Source organism: Nicotiana tomentosiformis, chromosome 4 (genome assembly GCF_000390325.3).
Source record: "Nicotiana tomentosiformis chromosome 4, ASM39032v3, whole genome shotgun sequence".
NCBI classification, from domain to species: Eukaryota; Viridiplantae; Streptophyta; class Magnoliopsida; order Solanales; family Solanaceae; genus Nicotiana; species Nicotiana tomentosiformis.
Genome location: NC_090815.1, coordinates 133,420,414 through 133,442,420, shown reverse-complemented (window position 1 = coordinate 133,442,420; position 22,007 = coordinate 133,420,414). Strand labels below are relative to the sequence as shown.

The 22,007-nt window shown below is 40.2% G+C and overlaps 1 long non-coding RNA gene across 1 annotated transcript; it reads right to left on the bottom strand.

Annotated features, from left to right (window-relative positions):
• Positions 1-15,047: 15,047 nt before the first annotated feature.
• On the bottom strand, positions 15,048-21,752 carry LOC138910699 (uncharacterized). Its single transcript, XR_011415848.1, has 2 exons — positions 21,641-21,752; positions 15,048-15,238 (listed from the first exon to the last, which is right to left on the bottom strand). It is a non-coding gene; the product is annotated as an uncharacterized lncRNA (long non-coding RNA).
• Between the last annotated feature and the right edge of the window lie 255 nt (positions 21,753-22,007).

Genomic DNA, 22,007 nt, shown 5'->3' with positions numbered 1-22,007 from the left:
CTTGGATACACGCCATGAGGGCTATCCCCTGCAGCTTGTACCAAATTATCAAATTTCTAACGCCATGGGGAGTATTCGGCATACGAGTAGAACAACACACATCTCAAGAATGCTATCGCATCACCTTGGATTGTACATATACCCAACATATGAAGGGCAAAGCAGATGATGCATAACAATTAACAGGGTCGAGGTCGAGCTGTGATGAAAAAGAGGACGTCGTCAGAGATCCCGAAACAATAAACGCCACGGATCAACCATAGAATACCTCAACCCTGCCCAACTTGATGATAACGACCAGAGCAAGAAAGCCTATGTCATCCGCAAGCTCCAAGAACCAGGTAAATTCCGTCAATTCTTAACTGTTAACGTGGACTTATTTGCTTTTTTTCATGCAGACATGCCAGGTATCTTGAAGGAGGTCGCCATACACAAGTTGAACGTCGACCCGTTCTACCCCCGGTAAGGCAGGTTAGGCGAAAGTTCAATTCCGCAATAAATGATGCAGTCCACGAGGAGGTCCAAAAATTGTTAGAAAACGGCTCCATTAGGGAGTCAAAATACCCCCAATGGGTCGCCAATATGGTCATGGTGAAAATGAAGAACGGAAAGTGGCGGATGTGCGTAGACTTTGCGGATTTAAACAAAGCATGCCCTAAAGATTCATTACCTCTACCTCATATTGACCATCTCATTGACGCAACAGCCGGGCATGAACTGCTGAGCTTCTTGGATGCCTACTAGGGCTACAATCAGATCCTCATGGAAGAGGAGGACCAGGAGAAGACCACCTTCATCACCCACCAAGGAACGTACTGCTACAGGGTGATGCCCTTCGGACTGAAAAACGCGGGGGAGACATACCAACGGTTGGTGACCAAAATATTCAAAGACCAACTTGGCAAGACCATGGAAGTCTACATAGACGATATGTTGGTCAAGTCCAAAAGGAAATAAGATCACATCAACCACTTGAAAGAAGCCTTCGATATACTCAGGCGGTACAGAATGAAGCTGAATCCTAAAAAGTGTGCATTCAACGGCACCTCAGGAACATTTATGGGCTTCCTAGTATCACAAAGGGGCATTGAGGTCAACCCCGACCAAATCAAAGCCATAGAAGGAATACCAGAGCACATAACCAGCAAAAAACAGGTTCAGAAGCTAACCGGCCGCATCGCCGCCCTGTCGAGATTCATCTCACGATCATCCGACAGATGCCATATGTTTTTCGACGTACTCAAGAAATACAACGACCTCCAATGGACTTCCGAGTGCATTTAGGCCCTGAAGGAGTTAAAGGATTATCTATCGTCACCACCGTTACTTTCCAAAGCGGAACCGGGGGAATGCCTTCTCGTGTACCTTGTCGTATCTGAAGAAGCGGTGAGTGCAATCCTGGTCCGAGAAGATAAAGGTACGCAATCCCCCTTCTATTACATTAGCAGAACCTTAATCAACGCCGAGACGAGGTATCCCCACCTCGAAAAATTGGCCCTGGCCTTTGTCGTAGCTTCACGAAAGCTTAGACCCTACTTTCAGTGCCACCCCATTTCGGTAGTCACAACTTTCCCCTTGCAGAGTATTTTGCATAAGCATGAACTATCAGGCAGGTTAGCGAAGTGGGCCATAGAACTGAGGGAGCATGATATCACATATCAGCAGCGGACGACGATAAAATCACAAGTCCTTGCCGACTTCGTCGCCGACTTCAGCGCAAAAATAATGGCCGAAGTCGAAAAAGAATCCACCCACGCTTCTCCGCGAACACAAGATCTATGGATTTTGTACACCGACGATGCTTCTAATGCATCAGGGGCCTGGACTGGGACTTCTGCTTGAAGTCCCGATACGCGAAGTGGTTCGCCAGTCCATAAAGTGCCCGGACATGACTAACAACGAGGCCAAGTATGAGGCCGTGATTGCAGGGTTAAGGCTGATACTCAAGTACTGGGCGAGGTGGGTCATCCTACGCTGCGACTCTCAACTAGTCATCAACCAAGTCATAGGGACTTTCCAGATCAAAGAGCAAAGGTTACAAAAGTATTAGGCAAAGATCTGTAAACTACTGTTCGAGTTCGACGAGTGCCAGCTAGACCAAATCCCTCGAGCTGAAAATATCGAAGCAAACAGCCTCGCCAAATTAGCGGCAACAACTAAAAGCATAACCGGAGAAGGAAACGTGGTCACCCTCCTCCACTCATCGATAGATCAAATTGAGGTAAAGACTATAAATCTAACCTGGGACTGGCGCAACCGTATTGTTACATACTTGCAGGATGGCATACTCCCAGATGATAAAAAGGAAGCCAAGAATCTCCAAATGCAAGCGACCAGGTACAATATCATTCACAACTACCTATTCAAAAGGACGTATGGCGCCCCCTAGCGAAATGCTTTAGCTCGAATCAGACGCGACACATCCTAGAAGAAGTCCACGAAGGCCACTGCAGAGCTCACTCAGGCAATCGAGCTCTAGTCAGATGTCTCATATGGGCAGGTTACTACTGGCCTACCATGAAAAAAGAGGCCGAAGACTTAGTAAATAAATGCGAACAATGCCAAAAATACGCCCCAATGATCCATCAATCGGGCGAGAATCTCCACTCGGTCACCTCCCCTTGGCCTTTCATCAAATAGGGAATGGACACCATCGGCCCCCTCCTTGCGGGGCGAGGTAACGTACGATTATTTTTGGTTTTAACTGACTATTTATATAAAAAGGTAGAAGCAGGAGAATTCTCCCAAATACGCGAACAGGAAGTGATCGCCTTCATATGGAAAAATATTGTGTGCCGCTTCGGCCTCCCCAAAGAGATCAGTTGCGACAACGGACCCCAATTTACTGGAAAAAGGGTCACCAAATATTTTGAGAAGTGGCATATCAAAAGAATACTCTCCACACCATACAAACCCGCGGGTAACGGGCAAGCGGAATCCTCTAATAAATCAATACTGAACATCATGAAGAAAAAGCTTGAGGACTGCCAAGGGATTATGATCGGAGCTATTACCAGAAGGGCTTTGGGCCTATCGCACAATGCCAAAGATGAGCACAGGAGAGACACCCTAATCTTTAATCTATGGGACTGATGCGGTTATACCGGTTTAAGTCGGGGAGCCTAGTTTGCGATATTCCCATGAGAGCGAGCCGAGGAATGATGAAAGCAGAAGGCAAGAGCTCGACGAAACAGAAGAACAAAGAGATATGGCCTACATAAGGATGGTCGCCCAAAAATAGCAGGCAGAACACTATTATAACAAAAAGTCCAAGACCAGACCACTCAAAGTCGGGGACTACGTGCTCAAGGCCAAAACACAAGCAAGTAAAGACCCGCAGGAAGGCAAACTAGGGAAGAATTGGGATGACCCATACAAAATAATGGCAGCAGCAAATAATGAGTCATTTCAATTAGAAATAATGGAAGAAAAACTACTGCCAAACAACTGGAACCTCGCCACCTCAAGTACTTCAACTTTTAAGAAAAAGCGTCCTCCAAGTCGCATTCTTTTTCCCTCACTTGAGTTTTTTCCCAGTTGGGTTTTCTTGAGGAGGTTTTTAACTAGGCGACAAGGGGGACACTTCCAAGTCGAAATATGAGCAGAAAGAGACACCAGACGGTTAGTTCATTCCCCAAACCTCTCAACACGTCTTCAGGTCACCCAATGAAGGGACTAGATAGACTGGGACTGAAATGCGAGCCCGAAAAACAAGTAAATTTCTCCAAGTATGAGCAAAACACAAGTGTATGAAGTTCGCCTATGTTTTTGCCAAAACAACATCGCCTCAATATCTACCCGGCTCCCGACCATAATTAAGTAAATCACATTCGACCTCGCTCGAATTAACTCACATTCGACCTCGTTCGAATTAACTCACATTCGACCTCGTTCGAGTTAACTCACATTCGACCTCGTTCGAGTTAACTCACATTCGACCTCGCTCGAATTAACTCACATTTGACTCGAATTAACTCACATTCGACCTCGCTCGAATTAACTCACATTCGACCTCGTTCGAATTAACTCACATTCGACCTCGTTCGAATTAACTCACATTCGACCTCGTTCGAGTTAAATCACATTCGACCTCGCTCGAATTAACTCACGTTCGACCTCGCTCGAATTAACTCATATTCGACCTCGTTCGAATTAACTCACATTTGACCTCGTTCGAATTAACTCACATTCGACCTCGTTCGAATTAACTCAGATTTGACCTCGCTCGAATTAACTCGCATTTGACCTCACTCAAACCAACTCAATACAGGTTACATTCGACCTCGTTTGAATTAACACCCACTAATCCCTGGCCATGACCAAAACCAAATTTTTATGATTAAAACGACAAAACAAAAGAATGAAGCATACAAGCCCGAATAGAAAGAAAAGAATTAGATACGAAACATCGAAAACGACATTTCTTACTTCAAATATGTCCCTTACAAAGGCTAAAGCAGATGCCAGCAAAAGTATGTACAATAATTGCGAGCAAAATAAAGAAAAAGCAAATTTCTCCACCCGTCTTTCCACGATCGCCGTCGGTGCCGGGATACTCATCCTCGTACCAGGCATCCTGCTCAATCCCTTCCACATCTTTATCGACATCACCAGCTTGTGGTGTAGCGGGGTCGTAGCCACAAGCAAACCGAGCTTCACGTACCTTAGCACGTGCATTCTCTAAGTCGGCTTCCGAAACAACCCCCGTCCTCATCAGATCCCTGAATATATCCAGCTGGGCCTCGTCTTGAATTCATTCCTTATACAGATCCCGAGGAACATCAGGAAAAACAGTACGGGATGAGGACGGCTGCGCCAATAACTGTGCCTTCTCGTCCTCGAGGGCAACAACTCGATCATTAAGGTCCACAACCTTTTTTTCTAACTCCCCAGTCCACTCATCAAGCCACTCCTCTCTGAGCCTAGCCATCTCCATAGCGCAATCCTTTTCAGAATGGATAACACGGATCGTATCCTCTAAAATTGCCGCTTTACGCGCAACTGATAACTGGGCCGACTTCGCCTACTCCAAATCCTCTACCTTCTCGGTGACCTTGCCACTCAAAATGGCCGCTCGAATTTGACACTCCTCCAGCTTGGCACGCAGCGAGACCACTTGGGCCTGAAGGTCAGCGTATTGGGCCTTAATCCCCCTACTCACCTTGAGCTCCTCCTCTTTGTCCTTCAACGCCCCCTCGAGCTCACTACATTTTCCGATGACCTTCACCAATTCGTCATCCTTCTCATGATATTTGCGATATTTCTGCTCCATCTTTTGGAATATAGCCTTACGCCTCTCCTCTCGGCGGGAACTTTCAATCTCCAAAACCATAGTCTGAAAAGAAAGCCAAAACGGGTAAGAACAAAGTCAGAATCAACATAAAAAAGACAAAAAAAAAAACCGAATATGGAAACAGAATACCAAACATACCCTAAGAGCAAGGCCGGCTATGCTCTTCGACAAAGTGGAATCCTTCAGCTTCTCGAGGGTCTTACCCTCTACATCGGAACAAAGTGGACGAAGAGAAGGGACAATGTCCTCTGTGTCAACTAATAGATCCCGATCTAGAGGGATCGCAATAGTCCGCGTGCTCCCTTCCAACCTCACCTCAAGCTGGGTGAGTCATTCCCCCATCATCCTAACCTCCTCGACGTCCATATTGTAGCCCGTCTCATAATCCTCTTCCGCAACACTTTTGCCCTTGGTATCAACCCGAGAGGAAGGATCCTCGATCGGTAATGAGGTTGATGTCTTACCCCCTTGTAAGGCGTCAGGGACTCGCGCCGACGACCCTTCAATACCCATTCTGGCCTCAAGGAGCAACGTACATCCCTCGGCTCCCCATGGCGGCGGGATCGTGGACAGAAGCTTGGTACCAACTTCAAGATCTATGGTCGCCGTTTCTATGATGACAAAGACATCCATCACCGAACTTCCCACGCAGACACTTCCCTCGCCGACGTCGACGAATCGCCTCTTGCGGGGAAGTATATTATCATCAGTCGGCGACGATCCTTCCTCATCGTCCTCGTCAACTAGACACAGAGGGGAAGTGGAAACACCCGCCGTAGTAGTCGACGACCGAGCAGGTCTCACTATAGCAGTAGGAACAGAAATGGCCTTCCTCTTACGGAATGCCGGAGCAGGAGCTTTCTGCCTCTTAGAAGACCCTCGGCCAGCAAAAGTGTTTAGAACGGCAACTCTCAAAATTATGACGAACACGCGACCACAAGGTCAGGACGTCATACGTAAAAAGCCACTATATTGACGGACAAACTCACCGGTCGCTGGAAGCTTGGGCCCGAACTTCTGGAAAAAGGCCGGCCACCTGTGAATCCCCACTGTGTGGGGGAAGATCTGGCTAACCTATTCATGAATATCCGCGACCAAAGGAGGGGGATCGGTCTCAGTTAGAGAAAAAGACAGAACGATTAGATTACGTCTAGAACGAGCAAAATGACCACTTAGTGAAAATACTTACAGGCGTAATTCTGCGCCTCAGGAAATCCATTTGCGTTTGCCACCACGTCCTCAGTCTCGACGTAGAAGTAATTAAACCAGAATCGACGATTTGCTTTATCGTCCATCTTTACTATCAAGCTTTTGCCTCCACGGTGACGAAGGTGCAACATCACCCCTTTATGGAAACGCAGCGCGAAAAGGTGCATCAAGTGGTGAAGAGAGACCCCGCGGCCAACCAATTCCGCGTACTTTGTCAGCATGAGGATGAGCTTGTAAATATGAGGAGAAAGCTGAGCCGGGCAGAGAGGGTAGTATCGGCAGAATTCCTATGCCAATGGGAGAATGGGAAAAGAGTAGCCCATGTAGAATGGATATACGTAGAACGCGCAATATCCAGGGTGATGAATCTGCACCACATCGCGTCCAGCCGGGACCAGATCGATGTGGACTGGAATTTTGAACTTCGCCCTGAAATTAACAAGGGCCGCCGTGTCCATATCAGACTTTACGGCCTCAGGGTCATCCTCGGGTAGCAATGGCAGCCCCACCTTCATGAGAAGGCATGCACACAGCCAAAGGAACAAGGTCAGGTACCCCCTAGAACTGGAAGACACATTAACCATTTCAGTTTATGAATAGAGGGGATGTAAACGCAGAAGAGTCGAGTAGCAGGAACCACCGAAATCAGTGAAGGCAGGAGTATGAAGTAAGGTAAAAAAAGCAGAGATTCTGACTGAGGAAGAAGAAGATATGCAAATCCGATTCTTAGAAGGCAAAGAGTGAATCGAAGGATTAAGTATCCCAATTAAATAAGAGTTAGGGCATCAATATCGAGGAAGCAAACCACAGTTGCCCAGCTCAAGAATTGAATCAGTAGAGGCGCGGGAAACGATATAGGATATCAGAAAAATGCATAATAATGACGTATGATGACATGACATCACTCTGAAATGACGTGACCCTAGGTTGTGGCTCATGGAAGGCCACATTTCCTTCTCGTCCGAAGCGCTACTACTCGACCTACTCGCATAAAACCTGACCCTAACTGACAGAGTCCGCTCATCAAGGTCTCCCAGGGTTGACATCAATAAGCGGAGGAACTAACTGTATGGGTCAAAATCTACCTCAGTGGGATTTAGCGTGAAGCAATATCGTGGAAAGCGTTATGGTCGAGGTCGATTAGTAGATAACGGGGATCTTAGACGAGTAGTCAATAATAGTCGAGGTCAAGTATCAAGGGCAGTGCTAACAACTAATTTTTGTAATAGAATATTCAGGAGAATATTCTATTGAATATTCTTGGTGTCTATACTTTTAGGGTTGACTGGGGAATGTCTCATATAAATAGAAAACGAGATAGGGGAGAGGCATGTTATATTCTCTGATAAGAACATTCTTTGAAAAACAAACTTTCTCTCTAGATAAAAGACAATCACTACCTTTCTAAATAGATTTGATTGTCTACTATTCCATACTTTTTCTGTTAGATCTGAGAAGGATCCCAACATTCTAGTATTTGTCTATCATTCATCATTGTCAGAAGGAGGATTCATCTACCTCATTCAATATTAGGTGAATCATTCTCCTTATTTACTTTAATGCCATTTATCAATTATTTATCGTTTGATATTCCCCCATCATTAATGATCTATGTACATCGAATGTACATCACATTTAATCTTCTCTCAATATTGTTCTTGCGCTATTTATGTTAACTGATTACAGATTTGAAGTTATTATCATTAACTAGATTTAGCCTTTCATCATACTAAATTAATTAGTTTAATCAAAAGTCTATATTTTTTGGTCAAACAACTACGAATATCGCTCTCAAGACACCACAAAGTAATCTCTCCCTCTTTATACAATGCGTAATATAGAGCCCCACCCGATATTCCAAGTACATAAATGTCTCCGTTCATCATCTCTTCAGGCAATTGGAAAGCCCAAAATAACCAATTGACACTATCATAAAAAATGATCTGTGCTTTTAAGTCAATCACGCCATTGATGACTCTAACTGATGCAATATTCATCCAACTAAATTGGAATATTACTTGGCGGAATACATACGGAGACACCGAAAGTTGGCACCATTTTTTATTTAGATACTTCTCCTTCCATCTGAACTCATTTCTTAGGCATATAATATACCAATTAGATACGTTTTGTGCAGGTGGCATATAGCCTGACTTACATCCTATTTAAGCGCGTGCAGGTGGCATAGAAAGAATTTTTCCTTTCCCAATTAGACACATAACGGTAACATCTGTGAAGTAAATATCTCTCTATTTAAACCCTAATCCCTTTCCCAATTGTTAAAAATCCAATTTTACTGCTCCAGCACTTCTCCTTCTCTTCTTGGTGTCAATTCTTTTCTTCTCTTCTCTTCTTTCTCTCGTTTCTGTTGTTGTCGAGTTTACTTTTCTTCTCTTCTTTCTCTCGTTTCTATTGTTGCCGAGTTTATTAAGGTCAAAACTTAGATAATATCCATTAATGTCGAACTTATCGGAATCGACGAGCTCGTCAATGTCACCTTGCGCTGCCGCTCGAATTTGTAAGTATGGTGTTTCTCCAAAATTGAATACTTCTTGGACCCAACTAAACCCATGTCGTAGGTTTTTTCTTGCAAAATCGAAAAGGTAGTTTTTTTGTTCTTAATTGTATTCTGTTTTATTAATTATTTTCTTTGATAAAAATTGATCAAATGTGTTTGTGATTTTTGTAGAAAAAGGGTGGATGTGATTATTTCTGTTGGTATGATGATGAGATGCCTACTCAAGCAAAGAAAATAATTTGGGGTTTATTAAAGAGAGTCAAAGCTTTTGAAGAGGAGAAACTTCGAGCAAAAAGAAGATTGATCCTTTTGACCATTGTTGTTGCATTGTTGCTCGTTTTATGGAAACTGTAGGGTTGATGTCGTTCTTGTATTTTGATGTGGTTTGCATATTAGTTTGGTTGTTTAGGTGTTGTTGCTACTGCACTTTTGTAATCTTAGCACTGCGATGTAATGTTCTATTTTGAAAGTAATAAATATTTCAGCTGCTGTTGCTACACTAATTGTTTTGCACAACTTACTTTTGTTAAAGTGTTGAAGATTGCTGCTATGTAACATTGACAGAAAAACATCAATTATAGGGTGTTTTCCCATAACAGAACAAGACATAGCCAATATCATTGGTTACTGCTATGTAACATTAACACAAAGAAATGATCCTTACCAAGTTTAATAAGATTAGGAAGATTACACAACTGAATAGAACCATAAGAGTTTAGTTCTTTAAAAACTAGATCCCAAAATATAATAGGTTGCTGCTACCTTAGAGTCAAGAATAGACCTTGGCTATAGATAATTATTTGTTGCTACATAATCATATAGTCAAAAAATAAGTTCCTAAGATACTACTTCTTGCTGAAGTTTGCCTTCATCTGCTGCAACTGGGAAGTTGTGACATCATCATGACCCTTCCACCTCAAGCCTCTAGCCTTAAAACCAAGGTCTATTCCTGTTGGAGCTGCACTCTTATAAGTTGAACCACTTGCAAGAACTCTTTGGCTTGATGTTTCGAGCTGTAGTTTGCCAAATAATGAAGAAAAATCAGTAAGTTATTCTAAGTCATATTATAGATGAAATATGTATGAATATATACATTTAGTATTTGAATTCCACTTGCAGCTGTGTAGATGCCAAATCCAATATTTTTAGACCTTTTTTCTCCTCCTTTTTCAGCAACTTCTTTACCTGCACCCCTTCCTCTCTTTTAGACAGTAGTTCCTTTACCCATTGGAGGAAGTTGACTACCTAATCCTCTTCTAGCAGGCCTGCACGAATCTGTTGAAGTTGGAGGTGGTTGACTTGAGCTTCTAGCTTCATGAACCCTTCTAACTCTTGTTGTATCATCACAAACAGAGTTTGAGGTTGTAGGTTGGCTTGAGCTTCTTGCTGCAGCAGGTTGTCTTGCTCCTTGTGAGCTTTGGCCACCTTGCTGTGAAGGCATCCAATTTTCAGCCTGCACGACATTGAGCAACATGAAAACTTTGACAATGACAATGATAACAGATTCATATGAACAGTAATACAGTAAAGAATTAAGACTAATTTACCTTACAATATCTTTTATTATGTCATTGTTGATGGCATTTGGAACATGTCATTTTCACTCCACACTTGGACAACTTTCCATATTTCTTTTTTGGTTCATCTTTGCCTTTTCTTCTATTCCTCTAAGGTCTACCAGGCATGGGTTTAGGTTTGGGAGGCTTTATCTTTGGATTGTTGGTTTCATGCCACAACTTCATATTTGTCATAGGCTGGATGAAATACTTGTATGCTTTTAAGAAGGTATCCCTCTTATATCAATGCTCCACTGCCTGTTCAGGTTCTTTGTTTATATGATAGTATTCAAGAACATCATGTTGGCATGGAATAAATCTCAACTGCCAAGCTCTATAAGTTCATACCTTATCAGTCAGATCAACTACATGCTTATACAGTCCTTCTCTAATCTCAAATCCAACATCAGCATTCCAAAGGACAGTACATTTTCTAGCAAGCTCTTTGCTATCCTCTAACAGAAGCCTAGCCATAGGTGATATATCAGATATTCAAGTATCAACAAATTTCAACATATCCACTTGTCTAGTCATTATTTTTCTCCTAATCTCCTCCAACATAGTTATAATTGATTTATGCCTAGAAGCTAAAATCCATGAATTAAAGGTGTCACACATATTATTTTCAACAACATCGCACTTAGAATGCACTTCAAAATATGCTCTAACCCATGAATTTTCTGGATAATATAACAAATCCCTACAAATATCCTTACCAAGTTTGTCCATTTTGTGAAGTTCCTCCTTAAACTTAACTTCATAACTAGCTTTAGAGCACCTCCAAAATTGTCTTATCCTTTCCTCTCCTTTCCATTTTTATGCCAATTAGACCAGATGTGCCTTGTACACATTCTAAATTCAGCATTGGATAAAATTTTCTTCAAAGCTGCAGCAAATCCCTACACAATAATTAATTCACATAACTGCTGAAATTTAAAAAATAGGAGTAGAAATTAGAGGGAAGCATCTGCCAATGCCAGCTGGGGTTTGGAAGGGGGAAGCACACAGATTACTTAACAACAGCAGATTATTTAACAACAAATCAAATTACTTAACAAATTACTTAACAACAGCAGATTACAAATTACTTAACAGTAGCAGATTACTTAACAACAGCAGATTACAAATTAGTCAGATTACTTAACAGATTACTTAATAACAAATCAAAAGTGAGGGGGATTACCCTTTTCATATCTGCCATCACAGCCAATCCTTCTCCAGTTCCTAAGTGCAAATCATCTTTCAAGTAGTTGATGAAAAAACTCCAGCTATGCTTTGTCTCTTGGTCCATAACTGCACATGCTATAGGAAATATTTGTTGATTTCCATTCTTGCCAACAGCAACTAGAAGCTCACCTTTACAAGCACCCTTTAAGAAACAACCATCAAAACCTATGATTCTCCTACATGCTTCTAACCAACCTTTCTTCATTTCATCAAAGCACACATAAAAGTAAACAAAGAGATTTTTTCCTGGCTCAGTTTCACTGTCCATCCTTACCCAACATGAGCTACCAAGATTGGTATGTTTTATCATATCAACATAATCACATAACCTTGCAAACTCCATATTCCAATCACCGATGAACTCTCTGAGAATACGCAGTTTAGCCCTATAACAAATTATCTTGCCAACATACAATCCTAGGTTGTCCCTGCACAACTCATGTATTTCCCATATCCTTATGTGGTGCTGCTTAGTTATTTCATCTTTGAATTTCTTTGCAACAAACTTTGAAGTACACAACTTATTCTTGTTTTAAGTATCACATTTGTGTACTGGGTAGTAGTTCTTTACTTTAAAATCACCAGAATCTCTATCAATTCAAGCATAGCACACCCATTTGCATCTCTTTGATTTACACTTAGCCCTCACCCTATGTGGTTCATTTGATCTCAATTTAATCTGCACCTTGTACTCAATTGCATAATTTGCTAATGCTTTCCGAAACTCTATAGCATTCTCAAAATTCATCCTAAGTTCAAATATAGCAACTTCATAATTAGGATCATACCTGACTTTTGTACTCCTCCTTCTTGCTGGTATATCAACACCAGGAATAGCTTCAGGATCTAACTCTTCTGTGCTATCTTCACTATCAGCCTCTAAACTATCAATAAACTGCTCATCCCCACCTAAATTACCTACATATCTGGAAGTCTTGTTTCTTTCAATATCCTCAAATCCTCTGTCAATATCTGCTTCTCCTAGTGGTATCTCCTCTCTTGCAATTGGTTTTTTCCTCTGCTTACTCTGCCTCTTGCTCCTCCTTTCAGCCCTTAAAAATCTCAATTCATCATCAACCGCTGAATCATCTTCTTCAGGAAGAACATCTGCTTGTGAGTCACTACTGTCAACATCTGATTGCACTCCATTTTCATCAACATTATGATCTTGTTCAACACCATTATGAGTTGGTTCAACACCATTGTGAGTTGGTTCAGCACCATTCAAATTTGATTGAGCATCATTGAGATCTGATATATTTTCTAACTCTTTCTCAGGTGGCTCAATAGGTTCTCCAGTATTTATATTACTCCCAGGTGTTTCCCTAGCTTTAAATTGGTCATTACCACCCCCACCTACTTCTGTCCCACATAAATGACCAACTACGTCTTCGAGTACTTCATGCCGACTCACCACATGACGCAAATAAATATCCAAAATATCACCATGTTGTAAATCTTTCACAAATTCAAATAATTGAAAATCAGATACGACTTTGATAAATTCATCATTTTTTTCCTTTTGACAAAAAAGCCCTTCGACAGCTGCATACCCAAGGTCTTTAGCATAAGCGGACAACTCAACAACACTGAAATGGTCTTTATCGTTAGCAACAACAAAGGCATCTAATTCCCCTTTGTATATTGGGGCAGGTTCTTCGATAAATGTACCCCCATGGTGAAAACGAGTTAAAATATAGTCATCCATAATATTCCCTTACATAAAACGCCAAGGGACCAGCACAAAGGAAAACCCCCAAAAAACCCTAGCTTTATCAATAACTTTAAAAAAAAAGCCCTAACTGCAGCAATAGAAAATAAGGAGAGATCGGACCTATAAGCGTTGTAAATACTGTAAGAGATCAGTAGAAATAGTAGATTCCAACAACATTGACGGAAAGAAGAAGAAGCTTAAGCAACGGTGGTTTCTTTCTTTGTTTTCATCGATGGAAAAGGAACAAGGTTAATTTTGTTTAGATCGTTTGTTTATGGCTGTTTATTTGTGTATTTGACCGGAAATAAAACTATATAGGTGAGGTGGATAATTAAATGATGTGGCACGATTTTAATGGTTATTTGTTCCACGTAGACGGAGATTGCAGACACGTGCTTGGTGAATTCATAAGCTTGCACAAAACGTGTCTAATTGGTATATTATATGCCTAAGAAATGAGTTCATATGGAAAGATGCCTAGTTTAAGTGTCTAAATAAAAAATGGTGCCAACTTTAGGTGTCTCCGTATGTCTTATGCCATATTACTTTGACAGGTACATCTAGCATGAGATCCATGCTAGTCCACACGTGAGTCTCAGAAGAGAAGCTTTCAATTGTTATACTAGAACGAAAACCAAACCAAATTTCATAACGAACTACAGTAAAGGAGATCACATCTTTTTCAGGGTCATCTACCTTGCAAAGAAATCCAACTGCTACGCAGTCTATGCAGCTGGTTTGAGATGCCTCGTTGCAGGATTATTAACATAATAGACCACTCTGATATCTTAAATCCTTAGCGACAAGAATGAAATCATTAGGTGATGCAATAATATTGACTCCCCTGCCAAGAAAGTTGGCCGATTCATCTAAAATACCATCAATCACTTCCGAAGATTTCTTCAATGAGAAGAAAAAGCTAATATCTGAACATTTAGAAGGCTCTCTACCTTGACAAAAGAAATCCATCATTTGAGGCAGCCTCTTTCGTCATTGAGAATGACAACTATAAACCAAAGATGGATCAACAATGTATGTACTTCCTCCACTGCTTACATACACATTCAAACCTTGCCAGAGATTTACAAGGAAAACGATGTAATATTTCAATATGATATCCTCAGACAACCCAAGTACATGTTTATCAGACGATCTGCATAGACCCCTGAAAATACAACAAGAAGCAGTTTCAACTTTGTTAAGTTCAAATAGCGAGGAATTTACTCTTTCAAATTTAAAAGAAGTGAAAAACGTTCTCCCACAAAGGTGTTCAGTATATGTTACTACCTCTGTTCCAGTTTATGTGAACCTATTTCCTTTTTGGTCCATTCCAAAAAGAATGCCCCCTTTCTAAATTTGAAAATAATTTTGCTTAAACTTACAATTCTACCCTTAATGAGAAGTTTTTATAACCACACAAATACTCTGGGCCCCTGTTTGAATTGTTTAGGACCACAAATTCTAAAATGGAGGGAGTATATATCTTTTGTTACGAATAAACCCCCTACAAAAATAATATTCACAGTAATAAAAGCGGAATAATAATGTAGCACCGAGATACGGTAATTATCAAGAATAAAAGAGTGACAACGACACCAAGATTTTTACATGGAAAACCCTTTTGAATAAGGGAAAAATCACTGTCCTGAGACGAGAAACTGATATCACTATAGCAAGGAATTTTACACTTTGTAGGTCCGAGTAAAATACTCCAAAGACCACTACAACACTCAAAAGAAATAACCCTATTTTGATATTCCCACCTCACTGCGATATCGGATCACTCTCTATTTTTCTCACAGACTATTTTCTTATACCTTGTCTGTGAAACCTCACTCTTTCTTTCTCTCTTTGTTGGTGTGTAGAAATGAGAGCTGAAGCTCTCCTTTTATAGCCTAAGCCTCACTCTCCAAAGCCTACTATATTTGACAATTTGCACACACTTTTCCTTCTTTTTCTTCAATGTTGACAATTCAACAAAGTTGGCTACCAAACCAAATAAATTCAACAAAGTTAGGCTATCAAACCAAAGAAATTTTCAGCCAAATATTTTACTTAGGCACATGCCTATTACTTTGGTTTTTGAATGAGATAGACCCCATCTATCTCCCCCTCTAGTCTCATTCATCTAGAGTAGGTAGCACTGTCTTCTAGTTTGAGTGCATGCCGACAAGTTCTTTGCATAGCTCGAACTTGTCTCTTGGTACCACCTTGTCAACATATCAGCAGGATTTTCACTCGTGTGAATAATTTTGACATGTAAAGATTCGTTCTCCACCTGCTCACGAATCCAATGATATCTCACATCTATACGCTTTGTTCTTGCATGGTACATGGAGTTCTTGCTCAAGTCTATTGCACTTTGATTGTCACAATAGACGACATACTCCTTTTGATGCAATTCCACCTCTTGAAGAAACCGCTTGAGCCATACCATTTTCTTGCCAGCTTCTGTAGCGGCAATGTACTCTGCTTCAGTTGTTGAAAGTGCAACTCACTTCTGCGATTTAGACTGTCATGATATAGCTCCCCCTGAAAAAGTAAATATATATCCAGTAGTGGATTTTCTATTATTTGTATCACCGGCCATATCAGCATCCATGTAGCCCTTCAAGATTGGATTAGATCCTCCAAAACACAAGCAATCTCCTACAGTACCTCTTAGGTACCTGAGTATCCACTTGACTGCTTCCTAATATTCCTTTCCAGGATTTTCAAGGAATCTGTTGACAACACCAACTGCATGAGCAATATCAGGTATGGTGCATACCATTGCATACATCAAGCTTCCGACTGCTGAAGAATAAGGAACTCTAGCCATGTTCCCTTTCTCCTCCACTGTTGTACGACACATCTTCTTGCTCAACTTTAGATGACCAACAAGAGGTGTGCTGACTGGCTTAGCATTCTTCATGTTGAAGCGTTCCAGTACACGCTCAATGTACTTCTCCTGAGACAGCCACAACTTTCTGCTTGTTCGCTCTCGAACTATCTTCATACCCAAAATTTGTTCTGCCGGGCCCAAGTGTTACGATCCATTTTCTGAACAAGCCGTGACCGGCACCCGATCACTAAACTTGACCGAACGAATCTTCTGCGCTTCTCAAATATATTATAACTTCAAACTTTATATACAACAAGAAAATACTTTAACCAAATACTTTCAATTAATTTAAATACCTAAAATAAACCAACTCCAAAACTTTATCATAGTAACCACTGAAATACTGCTAAGTTATTATCAAAAACATCTGAATCTTAACCTACCGACTGTGTCTATGAAGTCTCTACTGATAAACTGACGCACTGCTCAGGACATGAGATTACCTGGTTAGTTCTCCAAGTAAAGAAAGAAATAACTAAATAAAGATGACTCAAAGGAATACTCCACGAACAAAAGCAGAGCTCACCAATAGCAGTGGAAGAGAAGGAAGTCCTAACCTGTAGCCTGCTCGCCTGCAAAACCGGTTCCTACGTTGTACCGCAGACCAACTTAGTTTCCCAAAAGAGAACGTCAGTACCATCCATTGTACTCAGTGAGTCTCAACGACAGGGGACGAAACTTTAATAAAATATACATTACGAGCAAAGATTCTAAATGCATGAAAAACATAAAGCTTCTAAGAACAATTCTAAAATAATTGCATAATAGCAGTTTATGAATATTATAAAAGAAATTCTTTTCTTTTTCTTTCTTATATAAAAAAAATACTTCACTTTATACTTCGGGAGTTCTAACTATCCTGACTTATTTCTGTCTTAGTCACAGTGTGATCGGCACAGGTTCGATCCCAACTTGATCGAATAGGCCCAATCCACGAGGTACCACTCACTTCAAGGTTCTCAGCGCTCATGTCTCATACCTTTGCCTGGCTAGGCAAATTCTCAGCAACGAGACCCTCAGCTCGTGTGCTCCCTACTTTGGCATAAGTAGTTTCAGGAAGTCAACGCCTTGATTAGGACCCTCGACCTGGATGATGACTCCTTCTCAGAATAGAGGATACTCACAAAAAAATACTTTAATAATAAATTGTTCCGTGTGACCTCGCTAGGATCTAAATCAACTTCTCAACTTTCTTGACCATTCAAGACTAAATCATTTCTAGAATATCCTATACATACTCGTACTGATATCTTTAAATGTAAAGCATGAAATAAACATTCAAAAGTATTTTTAAATATTCTTGCTTCTTCATGAATTTTCAACATGAAAATGACATATAAGAATAATACAAAAATCTGAAAATTTATGCATATCTATCAGAATAAATCATCTAAATTTTAGCTAGAATAATTCTAAGCTAATAGGCACTCATGTGCTCCAATTAAGTACATATTAACTCTTTTAAGCAATTCATCAAACACCTTGTATGCGTGCTTTTGTGAGTTAAACCACTTTAGTAAAGGGTTATATCAACTCACCTCAAAACTCCTCGTGCCAATACGTAGACCTCATTTCAATTTATACTCGTCAAATAATCGATTCTACAACAACCAGTGTATTTTAATTAATTTTAAAGTTTCACACCTAAACATAAAATTTAATGTTGATACAGAGAAAGATGGGAATTAACTATTCGATTCTTACCTACTACTACTACTACTACTACTACTACTACTACTACTACTACTACTACTACTACTATTGTAGGATAATTGACAATAGGGACTTTTGTATACCTGAGTGTAAGAATTAGTGACTTGTAAAGAACCTTAGAACTCTATTTCGTATAAAGCTTTAAGCCTTTTGCTCTGCGTGAGACGTGAGTAAACAGAACTAGTGTTCTGTTTTGTTTAAGGCATTAAGCCTTTCAATAGCCCACTTTATGGGCTTTAGTCAAGTGCACCTTTTTTTTTTGATTTAACTAGTATTTAATTATAACCACTTTTAATAATTAATAATATTAAAACTATTAATATTCCTCTAATTGTATATCCAATTATTTTAAAATAGAGAAGTAACTCAAAAGTCAATCACTAGGGTTTAAATCCGTAATAGAAGTATAATTTTTATGCACTCAAGGAAAGATTAAAAAAAATTAAATTCTATATTTAGCATGTCTTGAAACTTTTATAGCTTTGAAAAGTGTTACACCAAGTCCTTCATATCAAATGACTTGGACAAATCTCTTTTCAACTTTGCGATCAGCCCCTTGTTTTTTTCTACAATTAACATGTCATCCACATACAACAGGAATATAATAAAGTTATTCTCAGAAAATCTTTTGAAGTATACACATGGATCAGAATAGGTCTTTATGTATGTTTGACTTTTCATGAATGAGTCAAACTTCATGTACCACTGCCTTGGTGCCTGCTTCAATCCATAAAGACTCTTATTTAATTTGCATACCATGTGTTTCTTTCCAGCTACTTCAAATCCTTCTGGCTGCTCTATATAGATATCCTCTTCCAAATCTCTATAAAGAAATGCAGTTTTCACATCCAACTGCTCCACTTCAAGATATAGGCTAGCTGCTAAGCTCAAAATTATTCGAATAGAAGTCATTTTGACAACATGCGAGAAAATTTCGTCAAAATCAATACCTTTCTTCTGTTCGAATCCTTTTACCACCAATCGAGCTTTGTATCTGACCAGCTTGCCATTTCAATCTTTCTTGAGTTTAAAGACCCATTTGCATTTGAGTGGTCTTTTTCCCTTTGGAAGTTCAACCAGCTTGTACGTGCCATTTTTCTGTAGAGATTCCATCTCCTCTTGCATGGCTTTCATCCACTCGTTCTTTTCTGGATAAGACAATACCTCCTTAAGACTTTTTGGCATCACTAATGAGGACATACTCTGTAGAAGGGTACTTGCATGACTCTACTCTTGGCCTCTTTGATCTCCTCAGAGGTTGAGGTTGTTCTTTCTTCCTGAGTGGGGTACTCCACTTGCTCGACATCATCATCAAGTCGCTCCCCCTGCTCAATAACCTTACCAGGTTGCTCCCCCTGCTCGGCAACCTCGCCGGTCCTACTTTCTGCACTTGTGGGATTGTTAGAAGTAGAAGGAATAGTAACAAGGTTAGGAATTATACCATTCTTAGCCTTCTCTAGCATATCATCAGCAGTTCCAACTTCACTTTCTCGTAAGACTACATCTCTGCTTCTGATTACCTTCTTTTTTACAGGATCCCATAATCTATATCCGAACTCTTCATCTCCATATCCGATGAATATGCAGGGAACAAATTTGTCATCCAATTTTGTTCTCTGCTCCTTTGTTACATGTGCAAAAGCTCTACAACCGAACACTTTCATATGCGAGTAGGACACCTTCTTGTTGGTCCAAACTCTCTCTAGGATGTCAAAGGCCAACAGAACTGATGGACTCATATTGATCAAGTAACAGGCTGTCTGAACTGCTTAACCCTAGAATGACTTAGGCGGTTTAGCCATTCTGAGCATGCTTCTCACGTTCTCCATAATGGTGCGGTTCATCCTTTCGGCTACGCCATTGTGTTGTGGGGTTCCAGGAACTGTCTTTTCATGTCTGATCCCATGGTTTGAATAGTACTCTTCAAATTCCCTTGAAGTGTACTCACCTCCATTGTCACTTCGGAGACGCTTTAGCTTTTGGCATGTCTCACTTTCCACCGTAGCATGAAATTTCTGAAAAACTTGAAATACCTGATCTTTGATTTTCAAAATATAAACCCATAATTTTCGTGAAGCATCATCAATAAAAGTAACAAAATATTTGTTACCGCCCATCGATTCAATTTCCATTGGACCATAAACATCAGAATATACTAAATCAAGCATATTTAATTTTCTTTCAGACGATGTCTGAAATGAGACTCTATGCTGCTTACCAAATAAACAGAAGTCACAAGGTTTTATCGTTGATAAGAAATGAGTTATTTCCTAGCAAGAATCTGCAATCCCTTCTCGCTCATATGACCCATTCTTTTGTGCCACAAATCTACAGAAATCTCATCTTGTGCCGCGTTCAATTCACCATGGTATATTTCTGCATTTGTCTTGTACAACGTGCCACGAGCAACTCCCTTTACAATTACCAATGATCCCTTGGTGAGTTTTCACTTTTGATTTGCAAAATAGTTCTCGTATCCATCTCGTTCCAAAGCAATACCCGAGATCAAGTTCATCCGCAAATCAGGTACATGTCACACGTCCTTTAGAACCAATGTGCATCCGATACAAATGTCACTATTCCCCACAATCTTTGAGTAACTTGTATTACCCATTCTCACAGTGCCGAAATCACCTGTTACATATCTACAAAAAATATCTCTTACCAGTGTGGCATGGTAATATGTTGCCGTATCAACCACCCATTCCGACTCTGGACCTGACAAGTGCATGCATTCATCATCCTCATTTATAAAGAGGACAATATTATTATTGTTTTGCACCAAGATGGTTGTTACCAGATTATCGTACGAAGATGGCAACGAGTTCAACAACAAGATGACTTTATCTTCTTCCTCGATTTTTACTCTGAGATTGGCGAGCTGTGTGATTAGTCCGTTAAACACATTTAAATATGACAAAAAATTCGTACCTTCACCCATGTGTAGGGCGTATGGTTGCTTCTTTAGGTATAATTTATTTGTTAGCTTTTTGGATATGTATAGGCTTTCCAACCTTGTCCAAATGACACGAGCGGTGTCTTCATCAATGATGTTATTTACCACATCATCTGATAAGTGCAACTTGATTGCACTAGCAGCCCTTTCATCTAAGTCAGCCCAATCCTCAGCTTTCATGGTATCAGGCATTTTGGCATCAACATCTAGTACCTTGTGTAATCCTTGTTGGATGAGCAGATCCCTCATCCTTCTATGTCATGTCGAGAAACTGTTATCTCCGTTGAATTTTGCTACACTCGTACTTTACTCCGAATATTTTTTTTTCACCGAGTATCGTACTACCAATAGTGAATAGTACTTCTGTGAGCGAGCAGAACCTGTACTCTGATACCAGTTATTGCGAATAAAGCCCCTATAAAAATAATATTCACAGTAATAAAAGCGGAATAATAACGTAACACCGAGATACGATAATTAACAAGAATAAAAGAGTGACAACGACACTTAGATTTTTATGTGAAAAACCCTTTTGAATAAGGGAAAAACCACGATCCCGAGATGATCAACTGATATCACTATAGTAAGGAATTTTACACTTTGTAGGTCCGAGTAAAATACTCCAAAGACCACTACAATACTCAAAAGAAATAACTCTCTGTTGATATTCGCACCTCACTACGATATCGGACCGCTCTCTATTTTTCTCACAGACTGTTTTCTTATACCTTATCTGTGAAACCTCACTCTTTCTTTCTCTCTTTGTTGGTGTGTAGAAATGAGAGCTGAAGCTCTCCTTTTATAGCCGAAACCTCACTCTCCAAAGCCTACTATATTTGACAATTTGCACATACTTTTTCTTCTTTTTCTTCAATGTTGACAATTCAACAAAGTTGGCTACCAAACCAAAGAAATTCAACAAAGTTAGGCTACCAAA